The following is a 23008-nucleotide window of genomic DNA, read 5'->3' as shown; positions in this document are numbered from 1 at the left end:
TTCAAATAGACATTACAGGGAGATGGCATGCTCTACGTACGAACTAGCTAGCTAGCAAGATTACATGAGGCTGGAGATGCAAATGTTAATATATGAGTGGAGATAGTAAATATAACAGTGGCATAATGATGATATTTGTTCATATTCATTTACTTGTGCAGGAAATTATGTTAGCTATCAGAATTAGTACAGAATATATATAGTTTCAATAGTGATAATAACCGCTTCAGAGGTGTTTTAGAATGTGCACAAATGATAGGGAACTTGCTCCAATGTACATCTCTCAAAGCTAGTTACAATAGTATCATTCTTTTTTTTCTTTCAGATTATAATAAAAATTGATATTTTTGTTCATTTTTTTGAAAAAAATGTGATTATTATTTATGAAACTAAAATTTGTAATAATTTTTATTAAAAATAGGCTAATACACACAGTTATATTGAATGAAAAATGCTTTAAATCAACTAGATAGTAATCTGCTTCTAAGAAAATAAACATAAAAATTGTGAAATTAAAGTTCAAAATTATTTTTCATAATTCAAGGGAAAAATGACTTTATAATTAATATTTAATCATTCTATCTAGTGTTGTGGGCTTTGGGTTCTCCTTTGATGTTTTTTAGGTTGATTTGGTTTATGGTGTGTTTTGTTGGGGTATTCCTTCGTTAGAATTTATTTTTATGTTTGTTCCTCATGCTCTTCCAAGATTTTTTGCAGGTTCTCATGCTTGGTGGTTTTTGTATTGCTCCTTCTCGACTGGCAGTGCCCTTGGATGGCTGGTTGCTGATGCTCTTCTGATCTTCCTCTTCAAATACTATATTTTTAGAGAGCTTATGATTCTTGAGAACTTGTAACTTTTTTTTATAATTAACGCATTGGGCCCTATGAGGATTTTTTCCCAAAACAATAATAATAATAATAATAATAATCATTTTAGCTATTTAAAAATTAATTGTAATGTAGAATCCTAAAATTGAATGTAAATTTTATTATTTTAAAAGAATTTTAAGAAAATTTTACATAAATTCTTGCACATATCCATACATTAGGCCTCAAACTCATGATCTTATAGTGAGAGCTAAAAAATTCAGCCATTAGACTAAAATTAGCAACATAATATTTATACTTTTATATCCCTTCTTAAATTGAAAAAAGTGGAATATTATATAAATTTAAGATATATTTATATTACATGTTAACTTCAATTAATTAAAAAGCTTAATAGTTCTTAAATACAAAAACGTACATTTAAGACTGTTTCACCAACACACTGAAACTTATCTTCAACGTCGAATTGCCTTGCACTTTTTCTTTCCCTTTCCCATTACCCTCCAAGCCACCAAATGCCAAGGAGAAAAAGCCTCACGCCTTTCTCCCCCCATGTATTTTGTTGTCTGCATTTGGCGATCTCACATGATGGCACCCTCCGCAATTGCCTCCACTTGAGCTCAAAAAGAAATTTAAAAGACAAAGAAACACTTGATGGGATGTTCGAGGTCAGACTAGCTGATCATGCTTCTCTTCAAACTTATATAAAATTTCTCGAGGAAGATCTTTGTGGACCATATATCTATATGGATCGAACATAATGGATATTCAGCTTCACATACTTTCTAATTTGATCTATCACTAACCTTCAGCTACTGTAACCATATAATTGTGGGTCACTTGTTCTATCTTTTCCAGTCATGATTTCGTGGATACTTGTTTTCAACTTGGGAAATAATTGTATCGGTATGTTATTTTTAGTGGCTCGCTCTCAGTGCTTCTCGCCATGAAAATATGAGTAGAGCTAAGCTTTCTAAGGCATTCTAATGGTTTTGATGGTGGCGCTGGGTTTACTTTGAGGATTTCAACTGTGGTGATTAATGGTGTCTAGGACTGGAACATAAAAAAATAGAGGATTTGCCAATTTGGGTTGAATCTAAATCACATAAAGTTTGATTATGAGAAAAAAAAAATTTATTCAAGTTCGACTATATGAACAACAAAATCAAATGTATGATCATTATCAAATACATTAACAAATTTTATCTGCAATTTCAGTTGCATGTTGATATATCGTCAAAAATTTATCTTGATCGGGAACGAATATTGAGAAAAAAATTGAATTGAAAGTTTTCAAAATTAAATCTGGGACCATCCAAACTCTGATTTCAACAAACTTATAGTCAAACCGAAGGACTTGAAAAGATAAACACAACGACACTAAAATTAGACAAATCCAAGTCAAAATTAGTCCAAATCAAGGGTCCAAATCATATTTGGAGGGCTCAAAGTATAATTTACACTACAGGAAAATCACTAATTTATGGCTGAATTTTTCGGCGGCTTGCCGGCGGCCACTTTTCCGGCGGCTTTCTGGCACTTTTCCGGTGGCGTTTTTCCCACGGAATTTTCTGGCGGCTTTTCCAATTTCCCAGCGGCTTTTAAAAATTAAAAAAAAAAATGAATAAATTTTAAACTATTTAAATGATTTAACAAATAATTATTAAAAGTTATATTAACTATTTAATTAATATTCATTTTAAAATTAATTATTAGTTAAATTTTTTATTTATATTAAATATTGTTTTCCGACGTCGCTTTTACCGGCGGAAAATTAACCGCCGGAACACTACAAAACCGCCAGAAAAGGTTCAATTTCCATCGGAAAAGGCCGCCGGAAATGGGTGATTCCTGTAGTGCTGGATTAACAAACGAATTTCAAATGGGACATGATTATAGTCAAATCATGTGGCTCGACGAGATGAATTCAACGACACCAAGATCGTCAAATTCTAATAACATTAAAATATTCAAATGATAAATAAATGGTCCAAGATCAAAGGGATCAATATCAGCCGTATATTCAAACCACTCCCATCATGACCCTAAATACAAGCCATGTTACTTTCAAAATATTGTAAATAGGACCCCATTCTTCACATGGAAGGGAGGAAGAAAGAAGGTTGAGGAGGGATGAATTTGAGAGCTTACTTGCTGCTGACCATCACCGGAGTTCTTCCCGATCACTATCGGACTTCGTCCGTTCATCGACCACCATCAGAGTTCTTCCAGACCAACGCTGGGCATCCGCCCATTCATTGATGACCATTATACTTCCATTCATTCTTCGACCACTGTCGGGGCTCTTCCTGATTAAAGTCAAAAACCAGTTTGTCGACCACTACTGGAGTTCTTCCTAAACACCACTGGACTTCCGCCCGTTCGTCGACCACTTCTGGACTTTAGCCAGTTCATCGATCACCATTAGATTCCACCCATTCGTTAACCACCACCAAAGCTCTTCCATACTACTATCTTACTTTCGCCCATTCGTCGACCACCGCAAGACTTCTTCCCAACCACCGCAAAAAAACCGCCCATTCATTGACCACTGGCGGACTTTCACTGTGATGTGTACCGGATAACGTGGCGCACTCTCATTCATCTCCGAATAGTCTGGTGTCCGCACGGAATAATAACTCCATCTTTTGACACTTATGATTGTGTTAATAATGAGCATATATACTTATAACATGCTCTTTCATTTATGATAACTCTTGCCTATCGTGTACCCTTCAACCTTTGAAAATACTTCAATGTCTTGCTCAGTTAGCTGGGAATGGAAATGGAAAGCTAAAGCTAAATCACCCTATTTTGATATCAATCACTTCATTCTTCTTCTACGTCTTCTTCTTTTTCTCTTAATTTTACTTTTAAAGAGTACTTAATAGAATGGATCTCGATCGGCTATCCTATATATGCATTACTTTCACAATGAAAATTAACATGGTTTAACAGTTAATCTTTGTGAAATTTCTTTAGGTGTTTTCCCCACAATATTCTCAAAATTTATAATGATATTGGTCACTAAAAGAATCTGTATTGCGATGATGGAAAATCCAGGTAGTGGGTTTTCCAGTGGGGTTGGTTGGTTGGAGAAGAATGGACTCTGGTTGAATGATGAAGGGTGAGTGCCTGCAGATCATAGCAGAGATTAAACACCTCAAAAATATTTTCTTCATCACTTGGGTTCGAGAGTTATTATTATTATTATTTTAATAATTTTATAATAAAATAACAATAATAAATTTTGAAATCCAACTTTTATGTTGAAGGAGAGGAATGGTGAGCTCCAAAGCATAAATATCAATAAAATTAGTACGAGTTAATTTGCTCGAACTCAGATGAGAAGCGTGGAGGTACAAACTCTAATTATTCCTCTTTCGCGACTTGCGTCTCATGACCTTAAGTACGGCTTTCGTTTTCCCTTTTGCTCCTTTATCGTCATGTTATTTGCATTCTTAATTTTGATCTTACAATTCTTCTTGGCTCCAGTAATGAGACGCCAAATGAAATTATTTTAATGTATTCTAGCGTTTCAGATGAGACGGCATACAAATTTTTTTTAATTTAGCCCTCCTCCTGAATAAAATTTCTAGCTCCGCCACTGAACGAAAATGAGGAAGATGGAATAGTAGCTTGTAAAGAATTAGAAAGAAGAGCAATGCGGAGGATGTACTGGCGCTAATAGGATAGTGAAGGCTGGTTGAAAGAATTGTTAAGAACAGTGGGTGTGAGTTTTTTTTTTTCTCAACAGCAAATAGTTTTTTATTTTAATTTATTTATGATAAAAATATAGCTGGTATAGAAAATTCCCCACAAAAAATACTAAGCAGTGATGTGCAAATAAGTTTGGCTTCATTTGGGACGACTTTTTTATTGCTTTTTAAAACAGAGTTGTAGTATAAATTTTTTTATTTTTGTACTAAAACTTCATTTTCAGAAGCAATAAAAAAGCCGTCCCAAACGAAGCCAAAGTCAAAATCCATCTTTGATAACTCCAAAGCACATATTAATTTAATAAGAAAAAAAAAAAGTTAAAAGGAAAAGCTTTAGCGAATGATCATCGGCAGTCTAAAGTGATATAATATATCAACAGAAACTAATGAAAACAACCTTGTAGAAGCAAGAAATAATGGCAGGCAGGAGAAAAGGCAAACCAATAGACCGGGCTTCCAATAAGGTTAAATCGGAGTACTGGTGATAATAGATTTGCAGACCGATTGAGCAAAAACTAAGAAATCCATGACATCTGATTTGAATGGAATGTTAATAAAAAAAAATACAAACTTAGAATAAAATATAAAATATAATCTCCACTAAAAAGTAATATTTATCTCAATCTGGGTTATCATAGTTGAATAAATTGTGATATGTGAATTTTGTAAATCTAGGAGTGCTGATAGATTTTCTTCTAGAAAAATTTTTAAAATAATCCCCAGACTATTTATGTATGGTCAATTAGTCTAAGAATATCACGTTGCCCTAATTTAATTCATCAACTATATAAAATTGATCCAAAAGTGACTAGATGAGTATCTCTATTCAGGCAAATACTCCTGAGGTTCTTCTCTATCTCCTAGATCAACAACATCTATTTCACGAGTAATTTCTATCACTTCTTCATCTATCCTAGGCTCAACAAATTTGTCCGACTCATCCAAAATAATATGGGTAGATTCCTCTACAACTAGGATTCTCTTATTAAAAATTCTATAAGTTTTACCCACTGAGGAATATCCTAAGAAAACATCTTCATCTATATTAGAATGAAACATACTTAAATGAGATTTTCATTCACAAGAACAAAACATTTACAACCAAAAACATGTAGATGGGATAAATTGGGTGTACTACCCTTAATCAACTCATAGGGTGGTTTGTTTGAAAGTTTATGGGGGTTGTAAGATCTCATTGAACTATCCCTAATTCGGGAGTGAATTGATACTTTTAAAAAAATAAATAAATAATATGCAATATAACAACTTTTAAAAATAAATTCTAGATGAGTAACTAACACAAACAGAATCAATTTAAAACTTGATTTTTTTTCAAAGTTTTGGAGCTCAAATAAATCAAAAAGAATATGTAATTTTTTGCTAACACAAATTAAACCTAACTACAGCTTGCAATGAAAATTAAACTCGTGCAAGAAATTTAAAGTGCATAAAATAAAACAGCAGAAAAGAAAAATCACAAAACTCACACCATAAATTTTATAGTGGTTCGGTTAACCTTGACTTACGTCCACTCATGAGAGTCCTCCTCTCCGGGTATTACATTAACACTATAGTAACTCTCCTTTTTCCCCTACAGCAAGGCAGATAAGCCCTTACAAATCACTTCTATCAAACCCTATGTGGCGGAGAAGCAAAAGCTATCACTATAAGAAAATTGTCAATTACCGGTGGCTTTTTCCGACAGTTAGTATAAAGTTTTCGGCAATTTTGAAAACTACAGGCAATTTTCCGGCTGTTTGTTAACCGCCATTATAAACCGCATAGGTAAAAAATTACGGCAATCAGTTTCCGACGGCTTTTCGGTGGTTTTCCGGTGGCCAACACACCAAGTAAATTCTGGTCGTCATAGCGCCAGCAACCGCCGGTTAATTACCGGCAGCGTACCGGCCATCTCAAACGTCGATTTTTCTGAACGCCAAGCCACTGATTGACTGTTGATTTATCGCCGATAAACCATTGGTATTTACCGGCGGCTATATTAAAATTCTGGCTACTAAAATAAGCCGTCATGTATCAATGTTTCTAGTGTCTAAACAATCTGTTAGTTATTTAATTACACTAATTTCCACAATACCTGCACAAAATTCAAAACATATATAACACATAAACTTTAAGGGCAACACACCACTATAATCAACCAACATAAATGAACTCCAAAATTAATATAACATTTAATAAGAAAATAGAATCAACAAATCATATTTGCATAATTCAAAATCCACAATAAGCATAAGAAAATTTTTAAACGAAAATAATGCATATGTTCTACAATAAACATAACATATAAAATCCAAAGTAAGATATTCAGAATACACCAAAAAATTTATCAAACAAATAACAACACTAATCATCCTCCGTGTCCTCGCTATCTTGTGATTCATGCATGTGTCAGCTCTTGCTCTTTCTTCTTCTAATTTTTATCTCTATAAAATCAGAGTTCCACCTGCATATCATTTTGAATCTTTTTCATCTTCTCTATCTCACTCGTTAGGGCAGCAACCCCCTGGTTAACAATTTCTTCAGCTCCACTAGCATAATAAAATATTGATGTATATGAACTGCTCTCAAAACCATAGCCCTACAAACCTAAGCCATAAACCCTCCCCCTCTGCCTTCCTCTGACAATAGATGACCACATGTGATACACAGAATACTAGGTCGATCTAGAAGATAATCCCTCACTAGTAGACTGATAACTTTTTCAAACTCGTATAAAATCATCCTACGAGAATAAATCCATGAAATAAATTTATATTTAAAAATGTATTATATTCTATTTTATTACTTCAAAAATTATACTCACATGAGTTTTTTTCACCTTCTCATTAACCCACTGATGGTCAGCTTGATGTTGGTGAGTCCTCGTATGTAACTTTAGTGGTATCGGCACCCGGTTAAGAAACTTTTTCTAGAATTAGAAGATACAATTAAAATAATATACATATATTTATTAAACTAATTAAAAGCTTTTACCATTCATTGTTTATGTTTAGTATGAGGTACATATCCACCAGTATAAGCAGAGCTTTCTAAACCCCCATAATTAGATGCTATGTTATGCTTATTTTACTCTCTCAATTTGGTGAACTCAAGGCTCGCCTAAGCCCTACTCAAATCTGTTCATACTCCCTCTTCTATCCATAATGGATGTTTCTCGGACTTTCTAATGTCCGTGAATATATATCTAAGATGAGTCGATCATCTACTCTCAAAATTTATTCTGTTTCTCGTGTCATGCTCGGAAACCAACTAAATTTTTTTTGTAAAAAAATATAGGCATAATAAATAATATTAATATAAATAAAATTAAATATTTTAATTCATGCCAAATAAATATACATTAAATTCTCTAGACCATATATCCCTAATTTATTGTGGGATCTTCTTCCATGATAAGTAATGAGCATCATATTTGATCCATATGATGTCCCGAATCTTGTGGTTAGGTGGCCTTGAGGGATTGAAGCTGCAGGTTAAATTATTTATTAAGAACATATAATATATCAAATTATAATAACTTTACAAAATAAACTGAACTTATATATCGCCCTCATGATCAATATATACACCAGCACTAACCTCTGCTTGTGTAGATGGTCCACCATGTTCTAGTTGTATGTGATGTGGGTAATTATATGGGTAAATGTAACAAGGGTAAGGGATGGTGGATGGAGAAGTTTGTAATGTTGGTGGGGGATAATATGGATAGAATGAAGTTACATTTATTTGATCTAGAGAGAAATCGATGACTTGTTGATATAAGAGGGAAGTACCTAGGAAAGGATAATGGTACTCCAACCATAGATAGATTTGATTATCCCTAAACTTGCTCAATGTGGGACTGATGTTGACTCCTGGGTGATGGTGATGGTACCACTGGTGGAACTGATCTCTGCTACTCACTTTCATCATCCTATCTTGCTCTTCTTAGTCAACGTTGGCTCAAATATTTTTTATGAGAAAACTTTAAAGTGAATGATCTACGAGAAAGATCGTCACCTGAAGCCATCTACATTAAAAAAAGTAATTAGTAAATCATTATAACATATAAAAAATAAATTATAATAATTATTAAGATTTGTATAAGTAAAAATAAAAAAAATAAAATGTAGATAAATTAGTTATAACAAATATGAAGAATTATAGAATACATAATGATTAACATACAAATAGGATTTGATAAGAGATATTTAGCAAAATATGTTTACTAACTTAAATTAAAAATATATAATTCAATAAGTACAATACAATAAATTTAGTCACTTAAATTATAAGAATTATTCATAATCAAAAGTATTTTTATTGTTATACAAGATATTTTTACTCTCTTTATCATTCTCACTTTATGAGCTAGTTGAACTATTCATTTATTCTAACTGCAATTTATTATTATATTTTATAGTTGACATCTCATCAATTTTAACAGACCTATAATTTGACATCCCATTCTCTTGATGTGTAGTTATTATGACAAAATATTGATCAATTATCTCCTATACTTTTATTTTTATTATAGCTAGCCAATTTTATTTATCTCTATATTTACTAAAATATTTGCTAAAATAAACTTGAACAGCTTAACTTTCTAACACAAATGGATAAAACTTCTCGTATATTCTACTATATTTTATATCTACCAAATCATAAACATGATGAATCCTTGTGCCTATATATATATATATATATATATATATATATATATATATATATATATATTGACCAAGTGTTTACTTTTTACATTGGGCCCCATATTAGTGCTTACAGACCTTTATCAAAATATTTATGATCAGAGTTATGTACCTAAGATAATTTTTAAATGTTAGGGCTTTTAGTATTAAATAAAATGTAATTCAATAAAAAAATTTAATATTTAAGAGCTTACATAAGATCTAAACCAAGCTAGAAATTCATTTATAACAAGTTACTCAACATTTGTAGTATATGTTAGAGGTAAATTACGTATAAAATACTTGGTGATAAATCATCCAAATAAGACTTCAATATTTCAAATAAACATTACTCTTTCTGCACATTATGGAAAATTTTACTCTAAGATTGGTGAGACTTCTTCATAGTTCAGTAGCAAATATAAAGTCACTATTTTAATTTCTAAATCATTGAGGAATCTTTTAATATATTTTCCACTATGCTTTTTATGACTTATAAAGACTAATAGTGCAGACTATGATTATTCTCTTACATCGAAGTTTATGTTACAAACAATCCTTCTAGTTATGTTTTATTCTTAACATATTTTTTCAACTTGTTTAAATATATGTTAAACGATTATAATTATCAGTTACCATTAAAAATATTTAAGACAACATATTAAAAATACATTTCACCTCACAAAAAGATATATCCAACAATATTGTACAAGTCCATCAACTCTAATTTCATAAGGTAGATGGATTAATAGATGTTCCATAAAACAAAAAATACCCGACGAAATTTTTTTTCTAAATTGCATAGGAAGATTGGTATGTTATCATCGCTCCTCCGTGCATCATTTTTACTTAGTTTAGATGAACATAGGTCTTTAAAAAAATGCTAAGCTTTATCAATAGATTTGATATATAATCTGATAACTTATATACTATGATCAGAATGAGAACCTCTATAATTATATGACAACCATGATGTTTTAATCCAAATAATATCGTAGATTTAAGGTCTACACATCAGCTTAAATTTGATACATAGCCATCATGCATTTTTAAACCTTTAAACTACTAACATATTAATCTTTTTTGTTCTAATGTGAAAGAGTGAGGTGCTTGCTCTGAGCTTTATTATTTTAACGTCGCTAATTATTACTAACTCTAAATTTCTTTGTCGGTAGTATTCTTTAATATACATTCTAGTTTTGATATTATTTTTACTCTTATCTTTAACATCCATAATTATATTAAAAATATTATCCAAAAAGTTCTTCTTAATATGTGTAACATTCAGATTATGCCTTATCAAATTTTTTCTCTAATATGATAATGTCTAAAAAATACTTTTTTTAATCTAATTATGTTGAACACCATATTACAAAAATTTACACTCAGATAATATTGGAAAATTAATAATTGATGAAAAGTTAAAAAGTCTCTATAGTACATCATCACCATTTAATCTGGGTGGTAGATGTAACTTCTCAACTCTATTTCTAATAAATGTTTTCTTATTCCCCCTAAATAGATGATCAGCATGTAAGAATATATGATGACATTAATTAAATCAAGTATTTTTTTCTCCATATTTTAAAGTGAAAGATTTAGTATTCTCCATTTTGTAAGGGCAACCTAATTTTTCTGTTATGCTCTAACCAGACAACATATCATAAGCTAAAAAATTACCAAAGGTTCAAAGTAATACAACTCTAAGAAGAATTTTTTTTTTGGTTGAGATGTCATATACGATGACATCATCTTCCCATAAGAACTTGAGATCATCAATTAATTGTTACAAAAAAATATTAATTTTTGCTTTTGGATTATATGGTTCATATATTATAAGTATTAAGAACATGTACAGGGTAGTCATACACATCTCTAGTGAAAAGTTATATGATGTTTGTATAACTGGCCAACAAGAGTATGATGAATATGTCTGACTATATAGATTTAAACCATCAGGACCTAATCTCAATATTATATTATATGACTCAGTAATAAATAAAGCATGTGTTCAATTAAAATATTTTCAAGTTTCAGCATCCAATGGATAAGAAAGAACACCACTATTTGTTAATTTCTCCTTATGTCATCTAATATGACATGCTAAACTCATTGATGCATAGAGCTGCTGAAGTCTTGGAATGATCGATAAATAAAATAAATAGAAATATATAACATCTTTCTTTTGACGATGTTATTTTCCCGAGTTTAGTTTAAATTGAGGTGCAATGTAGGTGCGAGAATAAACTTCTGTCGCATCAACCTTATAATATAGCATGCATTCATTGATATAATAATCAATTTTTATAGCAGTGAGACCCAACTTGGATATTAATTTCTTTATTCAATATAAATCTGTGGAGATTAAATTATCCGTTGGATTTATTTCCTTGAGAAGACCAATAAAGTCAATGAAATAATTACGATGAATATTATATTCAATTTTGATACTTAGCATCCTCATAGTAATTGATAATTCTGAATAAGTTTTGTAACAATTTCAAATTAGTTTTTGAATTGTATGTCGTAACTCAAAGAATTTTTAATCTCTATGTTTGGTGTCTCTTCCATACTAGCCCATAAATTAAGACCTGCTATATCAAAAATAAGTTATTCATTTGGTCTAGTCATTTGATCTTTATCAAATATTTTAAAAGCTATGGATGGACCAGCATGAGTATCTCGGTATGGCTCGTACTCGTCATGTGAGGTCCAAATCTAATAGTTTGAAATAAATCCCCTATAATATAATTCAACATTTATATCATCGAGCTTGAGGAATGCTTGACTTTTGTGCTTCAAATATGGATATTTAAACATTCCATCGAACTTAAAATAAGGAAGTTGAGATGCAACTTGAATAAAAGTCTTAACTCCATGCATAAATTCATCTATCAATTCTCTTCGACCCGATAATAATCTGTTATATATGCATCCATTATCTCTCTTCTTGTATAATCATTTGGATGTTAAAGCAAATATTCCATATATAATTGTGAAATCAATTATTAGAATATATGCAGTATTAAATCTCATTTAAATTTAAGAAAGAAATATCATTTACTCTTCTAATCAGGTTATCAAAAGAAGACCATTTTATATGCTTATTTTAAATCAATATTATGTTTCTCTTTTAATGGCCAACATTTTGCACCATAAAGCATTGCAGGTCTTGTCTCCATCTTATAGAATTTTTACCTTAAGTTTGAAGACTTTTTTATCACACAATAAGTTTGATGAATTCCTCAAGTTCAACAATCTAAATAGAATTCTATTAATAATATCCACATCTATTTTACCACCATCGCTCTGAACAATATACCCAAATTATCTAAAATGTATACTAGCAAATATCTAATAATGTCTAGTTTTATGTGTTTATTGATCTCTAGCGAATTTCTAGTAAGAACATCCATGATTGAAGCAACAATATATGGGTTTAAGGGTGATCCTTGATGTAATCCATCTGAAATAGGAAAATACTTGGTCAAAACACCTTTTATTTGAACACAAGTAACAACTTATGCATACATATCCTTAATGACTTTTTAATAAGCATTATTAACCTCTTTCTTTTCTAGAGCTCTCCATAGCACTTCTCTTGAAACTTTATCATACGATGTCTCTAAATCAATAAATATTATATATAGATCCTCCTTATTCTCTCTATATTTCTCCATCAAACCTCTCAATAAATGCATGGCTTTCATAGTAGATCTACCCGCCATGAATCTAAATTGATTTTGAGAAACATTAGTATCACGCTGCAACCTACGCTCCATAACCTTGATGTAATCAAAATGAAATATGAAAATAATCTCTAAATAACCATCCATGACTAAAGAAAAAAAAAAGTAAATGCAAACATTCGGGAAGTTAGGCTTAGCCAGAGTGATCGAGAGCGTCGACAGGCAAAGCAAGAAATTTTGGCGGGCAGACTGCAGGCATGATTAGAGACCAGAGTGAGGGCATGATTGGCATCCAGAGTTATAATGTCGACGATTAGAGTCTTACCGAGGTAGTCAGAGGCGAGCACGAGAGCGAGCAAAGTGGCGTCTAGAGGAAAAATGATATGCAAATAAATGAGGAGAAATGGCTTATTCTAGGTCAATTTTTGGCTATTATCCATCATTTTTTACCACCGAAAAAATATAAAGCTTAACACCAGCAGCTTGGCTGTCGGTAAAGGTGACGTGAAAGTAAAAAATCAGTAGCCTACCCGGGGATTATTTTGTCGCCGGCATTTTTTTATTTTTATTATTAAAAACTATTAGGTAAACTGCCAGTTCATATCGGCAGTCAAACATCCGGCTAATTCCAATAGTTATTTAACTACTGGTAATCATTAATTTTTTTTGTAGTGTATGTCACCCTCCTGGTGATGGCGATGAAGGTTCAATCCTTTTTCACCCTCATAATGAAGGCAGAGAATCCACAAAATCTTTGTCACCCTCCTAGTGATGGAAGAGAACATTCAATCTGAAATTACTAGATGCGCCAAGAGGGGGTGAATTGGATGATTAAAAAACTTCTTTAATGAAAAGAAATATCTTTTTATGACTTTATGCAGAAGCAAATTTCATTCACAATAAAAAGATAGATAATCAATTTCATCCACGCAATTAATCACAATAAAAATAAATGCAAAAATAAAGTGCAGAAAAAATAAAGGAAAGAACACACCAATTTATAGTGGTTCGGTCAAACCATGACCTACGTCCACTCCCCAGAGGCACCCTTCGAGTATTACACTAAACCTTTAGTGATCCTCCTTTAGCTCCCACAGCTAGGCGGAGAAGCCCTTACACAATCACTTCCACCTTCCCTGGTGCGGCGGAGGAGCCGGGTCCTTTGACACCAATGAGATCTTCTTCTTCCCGAAACTTCCTTCAAGATGAACCTTGAATCTGATGGTACTGAGGTGTAAGCTCGCCGGAGCAACCATATGATCTCCTTCACACTCACTTGAAACCCCCTACGAATGGGTTCGTACAGTACGATGTTCAAATTATAATTAAGCCCGAATTTCTTGCACTAATCACGGGTTAAGTTAAGTAAGTATTTAAAGAACATCGTACAGTACAAACTTGTTCGTACAGTAATAGCAGGCGGAAAATATCTTACTTAAGTTAAAACGGCTGTTAGGGTTTTGGCTTTGAACATATCGTACAGTACGAATATATTCGTACGGTACGATATATTCACAGAATTGTCGTACAACCCTCTGATCGTACGGTACGAATTATCATCGTACAGTATGATCTACAAAGAAAAAATTCTATTACATTCTACATTTAAAACCTCTCCCCCTGTGTGTGTGCATGATCAACAAGCTAACATACATCATTACAAGACATGACTCAATAAATGAAAATTACAGACTCATTTAATACGACCAATTCTATGCAATCTTGAGCCTTGAATCTTCAAAGAATGGTGCATGATGTACTTGAAATATTAGTCAACATAGAAAGAAATATGCACTACAAATATTAGGAGAAATAAGAGATTAATAAATATTATTTTTTATCATCAAAATCATAAACTCGGAAGCTCGAGTTGTAACAAAATCCTTTTTCACCCTCCTGGTAAAGATAGAGAACCCAAGATCCTAACTTTGAAGCTTCTCTCCCAAGTGTAACTCCAAGAACTCACTAAGGCCACTAGAGGAAGCAAGGTGCAAGCTTTCCTAGAGCAACCATGTAAGCACCCTCACACTACTCCCTCACGCACACCCTCACATTCTCCCTCTCTAAGCTTAAAGCTCTCTTAAGAATTATCCCTTAGAGTTCCTTCAATAATCAAAGTCTTACTAGAGAGTTCAATATTGAGTTTCTTAAGTACAATGCATAAAAAAACTCTAAATTTTTAATTAGGATATTGTTGTTCATACAGTATAATTAGTTCAAAATATGGTTCGTCCTATACGACGGAACAGTCATTCAGATGAACTATTCAAATTATGTATACTTATCGTATATTATAATAAAAAATTTGTATTGTATGATAAGTTTATTTTTCTTTAATTCATATAGGATGATTACGTACTAGGATGATTAAAAATTGTCTCTATTGATTATCTGGTGTGATTAACATCGTACGACATGTTCAGTTCAAATATTAAGGGTTTGTATAATAAAATTAATATTGTACTATACGATTAGTTCAAAAATTAAGATTTTTGTCAAGTATGATATCTGAAATGATCGAATTTCATATATCAATCATATTGTAAGATCTTCATCATAAAGTATGATTATCCATATTTATTAAGCCTTAATTTTATGGACTAATTATGGGAAATAATTTAAGTAAGATTTAAAATATCATACAACATGATGATTTGGATAGTATTGTAGGATATGTGAGATTAAATATTAATTAAAATATTTAAATAAAGTGAACTAAATTTCCATAGGCCTGACCGAAAAGTTTGTCCACGAAAAAAAAGTCGTTCCTGTTTGAACTAATCTTACTGTATAAATTTAAGCATATAAGATAATTAGTTGTAATTAGAAAATCCCATAAACAATCAAATTTAGGTAACATTTTAAATTTATAAATTATTTTATTTGTGCTGTACAAACATATTCATACTATAAGATATTTAAAAATTTAGCCTAAATTAACCAAGCAAATTAGGCTTAACTAGCTGTTAAGATCATATGATTTAATTCAGATTATCTAAGAGTTCATCTTGTTGAACTATAATTCAATTGAACTAATCATCCTATATAATCATAAGATCATATTAGACTACTAGCAAAAAAATTTGAACTAATCATATAAACCAATATTCATCGTATAATATTCAAATGAAAAATTAAACTAATAGTACTATACTATTTATAGATTGTATTGTACAAATATATATTTAAATATCTTTTATTTCATTTGAGAGAGTCTTTTGGCGGTCATTAGGTTGCGTCTTCTATGAGAAAGAGTTGAAGAGAGGTCTATGAGCTAGGGAGAGAAAGAGTGAAGTTTGAGAGAGATGAAGAATATCCTTTTGGGTTTTAAGAGAATGTGAGAGGGCATTTTCACACGATTGCTTTGGAGAACTTGCACTTGAGTTCCTCCATAAGTCAAGATTTATCTTGAGGAAAGCTTTAGGAAGAAGATTCCTTTAGGGTCAAAAGACTCAGCTACTCCATCGCATCGAGTTATTGAAAGGGATTCGACTACTCTGCTGTACTAAGTTGGTGAAAGGGATTCGATTACTCTGCCATAATATGAGAAAGGTGAAAGTGATTTAGTTCTCAGTTGCCCTTGTGCTGGAAGTGATTCTTATGAGGACTTCCTTGTCTTGCTATGGGAGAAAAAGGTGAGTCACTAAAAGGTTTAGAGTAATACCCATAGAGGAGAACTCTAGGGAGTGGATGTAGGCTAAGGTTGACTAAACCACTATACATTTCTGATGTGTTAGTTCTTTTTTCTTTTAACACTTTATTTTCTCGCATGCTTACCTTCTTGAAAAATGGAGTTTAGAATATTGATATTATTTTACTAAAAAAGAAAAATAATTTATTATTAATTTTTCTAAAAATTTAAAAAAGGAAAATTAGTATTTGATTTTTCTTATTATTAGCTTCTACATTACAAAATCTGAATTTGAATGAAAGTTGTGAATTTAGTTTAAAATTTTAAAAAGATATTTTTGTAAAATAAAATGACTAAAACATCAATTCACCACCCTCTGGCATGCCTTTTATAGTTCTAGTGATTTACCAACCATCTCTTGAACTTTCACTAAGTGATCCTGAACACTTTCACCCTATGGGCTTTGTTTGATGAATGGACTTTATTAATGTTTACAGCTTTAGATCCAGTTGGTGCTTTGTATTGGGTTTTTGTTGTGCTCTCATTTTTGGTGGTGTATTTGATGTTCCATTAGTTACTATTTTATGTTCTTTCTTCTCATGTGTTCTATTGTTTTTTGCAGGTATTGTTGGTGATAACTAATTGGGCTTCAAAGTAGATTTGAGCTTGGGCTTCTTTAAGGGGTGATGGCTCCTTACCTCCCCTTAGTTTTTTTCTTTTATCTAAATATTTAGTAGGGATCATTGGCTCATTATGGAACTTTTTTACTTTTATTCGTACCTCTTTTCAGTTTTGTGAGTATTTGACCTCTTTAAGGACTTGTAACCTTTTTTTTGTATTAAAAAAAAGCTCATACTTGATTTTAACCTAAAAAAACCATAACATGATGAAAAAATGAAAATAAAGAGAACTCCAATGAAATCCAAATTACATAAGTCCAAATTTGGACAAAAATAATGCCCTATGAAGCGCAACCAAACTATAAAAGAAACCTAAACCCAAAATATTCAAAAAATTAAGCTCAGCAAACTAATGCATAAGGTGATTAAAACCTATGCATATGTAGTTGTTAATCCATCAACATGGTAGAAATAGTTATATAAAACTAGATAAGTCTGTTGACCCTAATTTTCTCCCAGACCTATATCAAAGAGTTGACATAGTCAAATTTGACCACGCTAGCCCCAAGACCCTTCCCAATGGGTCAGGGAGTCAAGCCAAGTCTACTGAGCCCAAACCTAGGTCCTGGTCAACCTGGTTGATCAGGTCAACTTGGGTTGACCCAGATTGACCCAAACCCTTCTTACTTGATTTCAAATCAAATTTAAACCTTCTAGGCTCAACCTCTCACCTCCCCTGGGTCCCATGGGTCAAACCAAGTATATATCTTGAGCTCAAACCTATGCTCTGGGTCAACCCAGGTTGACCCAATGAGTTTACATGAGTCCTAATTCAAGTCCTATTTAACACAAACATATTCTTGGTTCGACCCCCCATCCTCCTTGACCTAATTGACTAGTTTGACCAAGTCAAACCTTGACTTGGTCAAACTAAGCCATAATTAGGTCAATTTGACCCATCAAAACAAAATTAAACTCCTTTTAATGCATTAAACTCATTCCTAATGGGTTCTAATTCAAAAACCATGACCAAATATCCTCTCTTCCCTCCTAATTGAATAGGGATTCAATCTTAGCTGTCCATATTAACCATAGGGGCTTTAAATAAGAAAAATTAGGGTGTTTTGTGGATCTTTTGTTTGCTCTCTTTCTCTCTCTCTCTCTTCCCTGAACCTCTGAGATTTCATGTGAGAGCTCCTAGAGATCCCTCTTATCTTTCCCGACCTAGGGCCGCCGCCAAGACCCCACCAGCGACTATCCTCTAGCGAACCTGAGACTTAAAACCTTCCAAGCCTTCTTCCGACCGATCCAAGGTGAATCAAGAATCGAGTTCAACTAGGAACTTATTTGTGGATAATCTACAAGCTCAATATGCCCAAGATCTCCCGAATCCACTATGTGGATTAGGTAAAATTGCCAATCCTAGTTCAACACACTTAGATCTAAATAGCTTTTAATATAGAGCTTTTCAGAATGCAAAATCATTTCCCCATGAATGCTCTTTGTATGTGCAAGCTACGTTTAAATTTTTATTGAATTTAGTTGTGTATTTTGTGAGAATGAAGCAAAATATCATATTATGGTTCGGGTTACGTAACGTTCGCATTACGTATGATCTGATCCGTTGATCTTTAGATCAACAGATTAGATCTCATCATTTCGTGACTCATTCTGACTGTGGATTAGATCTCGCAGTCAGTGGCCCCGTCTGGTTTGATCTGAGCCGTTGATCCATAACAACAGCAGATCGAATGGTCACCAGGCCATGCTAACATGGCTAAGTGAGGTCGTGTCCACAGCTTTGATTGTCGCGATCATTACGGCAATTATTATCGGCAGTGCAATCATTACGCCGCCAGGCAATGATTGTCAGCGGACCGCTGGGTCCTCTCCCGTGTCGCCATGTGGCAGGTGTCGCCTTTTTATTTTAAAATAAATTTTAAATTTTTTAAATGTTTTTTTATAGATTTCATTTTATAATTAATATAAAATATTTTTAAAATAAAAAATACAAAATATATATTATTATTTTTAGAAAATTATTTTCTTTAATTTAAAAACAATATTACTTTAAAATTGTTTTGATGTATAATACCTTGTATTTTTCAGAAAATTATGTATTTTTATTTAAAAATATTTTCAAAAACTATAATTTATTTTTTTGGTATATTTTCAGTATTATTTAATCATTATTTAAATACTTATTATATGAATTATTTTGAAATTAAATACTATTTTCAAACCTTTTCGAGACCTCGCTCATTCGGGGGACTAGTGGATCTTCCATATATTTATCTATTATGAATTGATCTATTTTTAATTACATTACTTTGTAAAATTTCTATATTTATATGTATTTTAAATTATTTGAAAATTACATATATTATTAAATCCCTAACGTTGGGAGATCCATTCGGAGGAGTGCGTTATGGTGCATGCTCTTATCATGGAGCATGTTAGTCATTTTATTTTTAATTCTGCTTAGAATATTTCCAAGGGCAATGCTATCTTTGATGAAATATATGCTTTATATAATGGGTTACTCTTTTTTATTGAGAATAGAATTACTAACATTTGGATTAAGACCGATTCCAATTTACTGTTATCTTTAGTGAATGTCCACAAATGCTATAATGCTAATTTATTTTGTCTTTTTAGCAAAATTATGGTATTAATGAATAAGATGTAGTTTGGAATTTTGTATATTTGGCCTGAAGGTAACTGCTGTGTTGATTGGCATGTGAAGTTAGGGTTTAAGAATGCTAATTGCTCTACTTTGACGATAACTCTACTCCTGATTTGGTTAGAGGTTTGATCATAATGAATAGGATGTGACTTCCTTATATTAGGTTTTGTTAATCTGTTCTTGTTTTGGAATTCTTTGTTTCCTTGGCTGTCGTGGTCTCCAGGTGGTGGAGGTGGTTCTCTTCATTCATTATTGTCCTGTTGGAATTGGGTGTTTTTATTGATTGTCTTTCTTCTTGTTGGTGGGCTTGATTTGTTATTCTTGCTGCTGGTCTCTTTACGATGGGAGTTTTTAGAGGTATAGATTGTTTTAATTTTCTCAGTTATTCATGTTAATGGGTTGCTGGGTTGGGTTTTGTCTTATGACTAGCTTACTGGCTGGGTTGCATTGGGTATTTGAGGGCTCAATTGTTTCTCCTTAGTTGTGTCTTTGGCTTTGTTATCTTATGGAGTCTCTAAGATTATTGTGTTTTCTCTCAAATTTGGGTTATTTTTGTTTATCTGGGCTGGTCAGTAGGTGTTGTCTTTGTTGTTGGTTTTTTGCTCATCAATTATTTCTTCTCTGTCTTTTTTGTAAGTTGTGGGTTGTTATCAGTTGAATTTAGTTGAATGCAGCCGTTTGCTATTCTTTGCTTTGGGTGATTGTGATTACTTTTTTCATTATGTTCATCTTGTTGGACCAATGCAGATCTTCTTTGCTTGTCCCGACAAACTCTTTTGGTCTTCTTGTTGATGGATGCAAAATTGTTGATGGTTTATATTGTGTTTGTTGTCTATTTTGGTTATTGCATATGTATTGGCTCTACCACTATTTTTTGGGTGATGGCTGCTTGCCTCCTGTAAAATTTTCCTAAGTTTTTGCTCTTTGTAATTAGTTGAGATCTTTTGCTCCTAAGGTTTTATTTTCATTTTAATGGTAGATATTCTGAGCAGTAGCGAGCTTTAGATATCTTTTAAGGACTTATAAGTTTTACTTATATATTAACATGTAGGTCTGGTGGTGAATTTTATCCAAAAAAAAACTAAAGCAAATGAGGAAAATCCTTTTAGAAAGGTCAATAATGATCCCAAGGCCAGATAAAAAAGATTGAAGATTTTTCAAAACAAATAATTTGTGCCCCCATTGAAAAAAAAAATCTACCTCTAACATTGTGTCCGTAAACCGTTGATGCAAGGTCTTTGAAATTGCCTACATGAATACAAAAAATAATTAGCATTAAAATACATATTTGAAATAAACATATTCTTACATGTATATCTGCTTAGAGGAGATTTTTCATGTTAACAGTGGTGGCCCCACCTGTTCAGTGTTTTACTTGTTAGAGGAATGGATGGTTAGTGTGAAGGGCCATATCCACAATGTTATTCCTCTTCTTATTATTTGATTTATCTGGTTAGCCAGAAATGATTCTCGTTTTAATAATGCTGCGATTAACCATCTTACTATTATTGCTATAATTAAGGAGAAAGTTTTTGCTCTTTTCTCGGCTAATCTTTTATCTTATAAGAGTTTTGATAAGGTTGATTCTTCTGTTGAGATTTTCAGGATTACTCCTGCTGTTCCTTTGCATACCCCGGTTAATAGGATTTTAAACTGGTCTTGCCCCAATTCTAATTGTTTTAAGTTGAATATTCATACTGTTTTGGTTGGGACCAAGTGGTGTATTGGGGGCTTAATCAGGAACTCGTATGGGAAGTATATTGTTGGTTTTGCTGGGATCTCTGGGGCGGTTGATAATCTGAATGGGTTTTTTCTGGCTGTGCTTTATGGGCTTTCTCTTTGTGGTAGCCTGGATATTAAAAATGTGGTTGTGGAGAGCAATTTTAACATTGATCATACTACTTTTCTGGGGGTGGATGGTAGCAGCTGTGGGCATTCCCTCTTTTACACCCGCAGAAAGATTTTGTTCTTAATGGAGTCCTTGGAATGTTCTTTTAATGTTGTTAATTCTGAGATTAACGCTGTTGCCCGTGCTTTGGCTCTTTTTGGTAGCAGGTTTAATGACATTACTGATCTAACTTTCTTAAATCTGGCGGTACATATTCAAGGCTTGATAAATTTGGATAAGAGGAATGTCCCGTATGTTTTGGGTCTGTAGTTCGGTCAGGTTTCCCTTCTTCTTTCTTTTGGTGTTTGTGTTTGTTTTTGGTCTGTCTTGGTTGGGGTAGTTCTTCTCTGTTTGTTGGATGCTGGGCTTTTATTGCTGTTACTGTTTTCGCTGATATTCTGGTGGCTTACTCCTTGGGGGTGTACTGTATTGCTCTTGGGTTTAGCTGCTGTCTTTTGGTTCCTCTTTGTTCTTTCTAGAGCTTTTTTATTTTTGCTGGGGGTTGTTCGGGGTGGTGTGGTTATGGGCCCTTCTGTGCTGGTTGCATCTTGGATGAGCTGATCCTTGGCTGGGTGTTTGTTCTACCAGGGAGTAGCTTCTTTCTGATCTGCATTGTGTTTAATTTATTTTTTGTCTGTTGGCTTAATCTTTTCTCTAGTACCTTTGTTTGCCTGTTCTGCAGGTTTTTGTATATATATATATATTCTTATATGTATATTTGATATTTGATCATCGTAGACATATCAAAATACATAAACTTCACTTGCAATATCTATAAAAATACAATTTCAATAACATTATTAGTTGCAAATTAACTTCTTAAAAAAAGAAATAATCCTATATATGCTAATTGCAATCTGTTAGTATGTATTATATAACTTTATCTATGCTCTCAGCATAAGAACTGAATACTGTGCGAATACGCAGATTAGTGATGTTGCTGATTCAATAAATCTCTGTCATAATTCTTCAAAAATGCTTGCACTACTAACTCAATCTACATGAACTGATAAAAAGCTTGTTGTGGTGCAACCATTTTTAAGACCTTATATATGCTTAAATACTATAACAATAATGTAAATTCGGAAAAGGAACAACTCTCTCTTCAATGGTGTTAGGATGAGTCATCTTAATGTCATTCGGAAAGTTAAAGACAAGGTTGTTTCGCTTATGGCTGTCAATTTGATTTCTATTAAACATTTTAAAAATTATTACTTTGTGTATGATGCCTTAGGTTGTAACATCGAGAGTTCTACTCC

The sequence above is a fragment of the Dendrobium catenatum genome, unplaced genomic scaffold (genome assembly GCF_001605985.2).
Source record: "Dendrobium catenatum unplaced genomic scaffold, ASM160598v2 fragScaff_scaffold_853, whole genome shotgun sequence".
NCBI classification, from domain to species: Eukaryota; Viridiplantae; Streptophyta; class Magnoliopsida; order Asparagales; family Orchidaceae; genus Dendrobium; species Dendrobium catenatum.
This window is presented reverse-complemented; position numbering follows the sequence as displayed.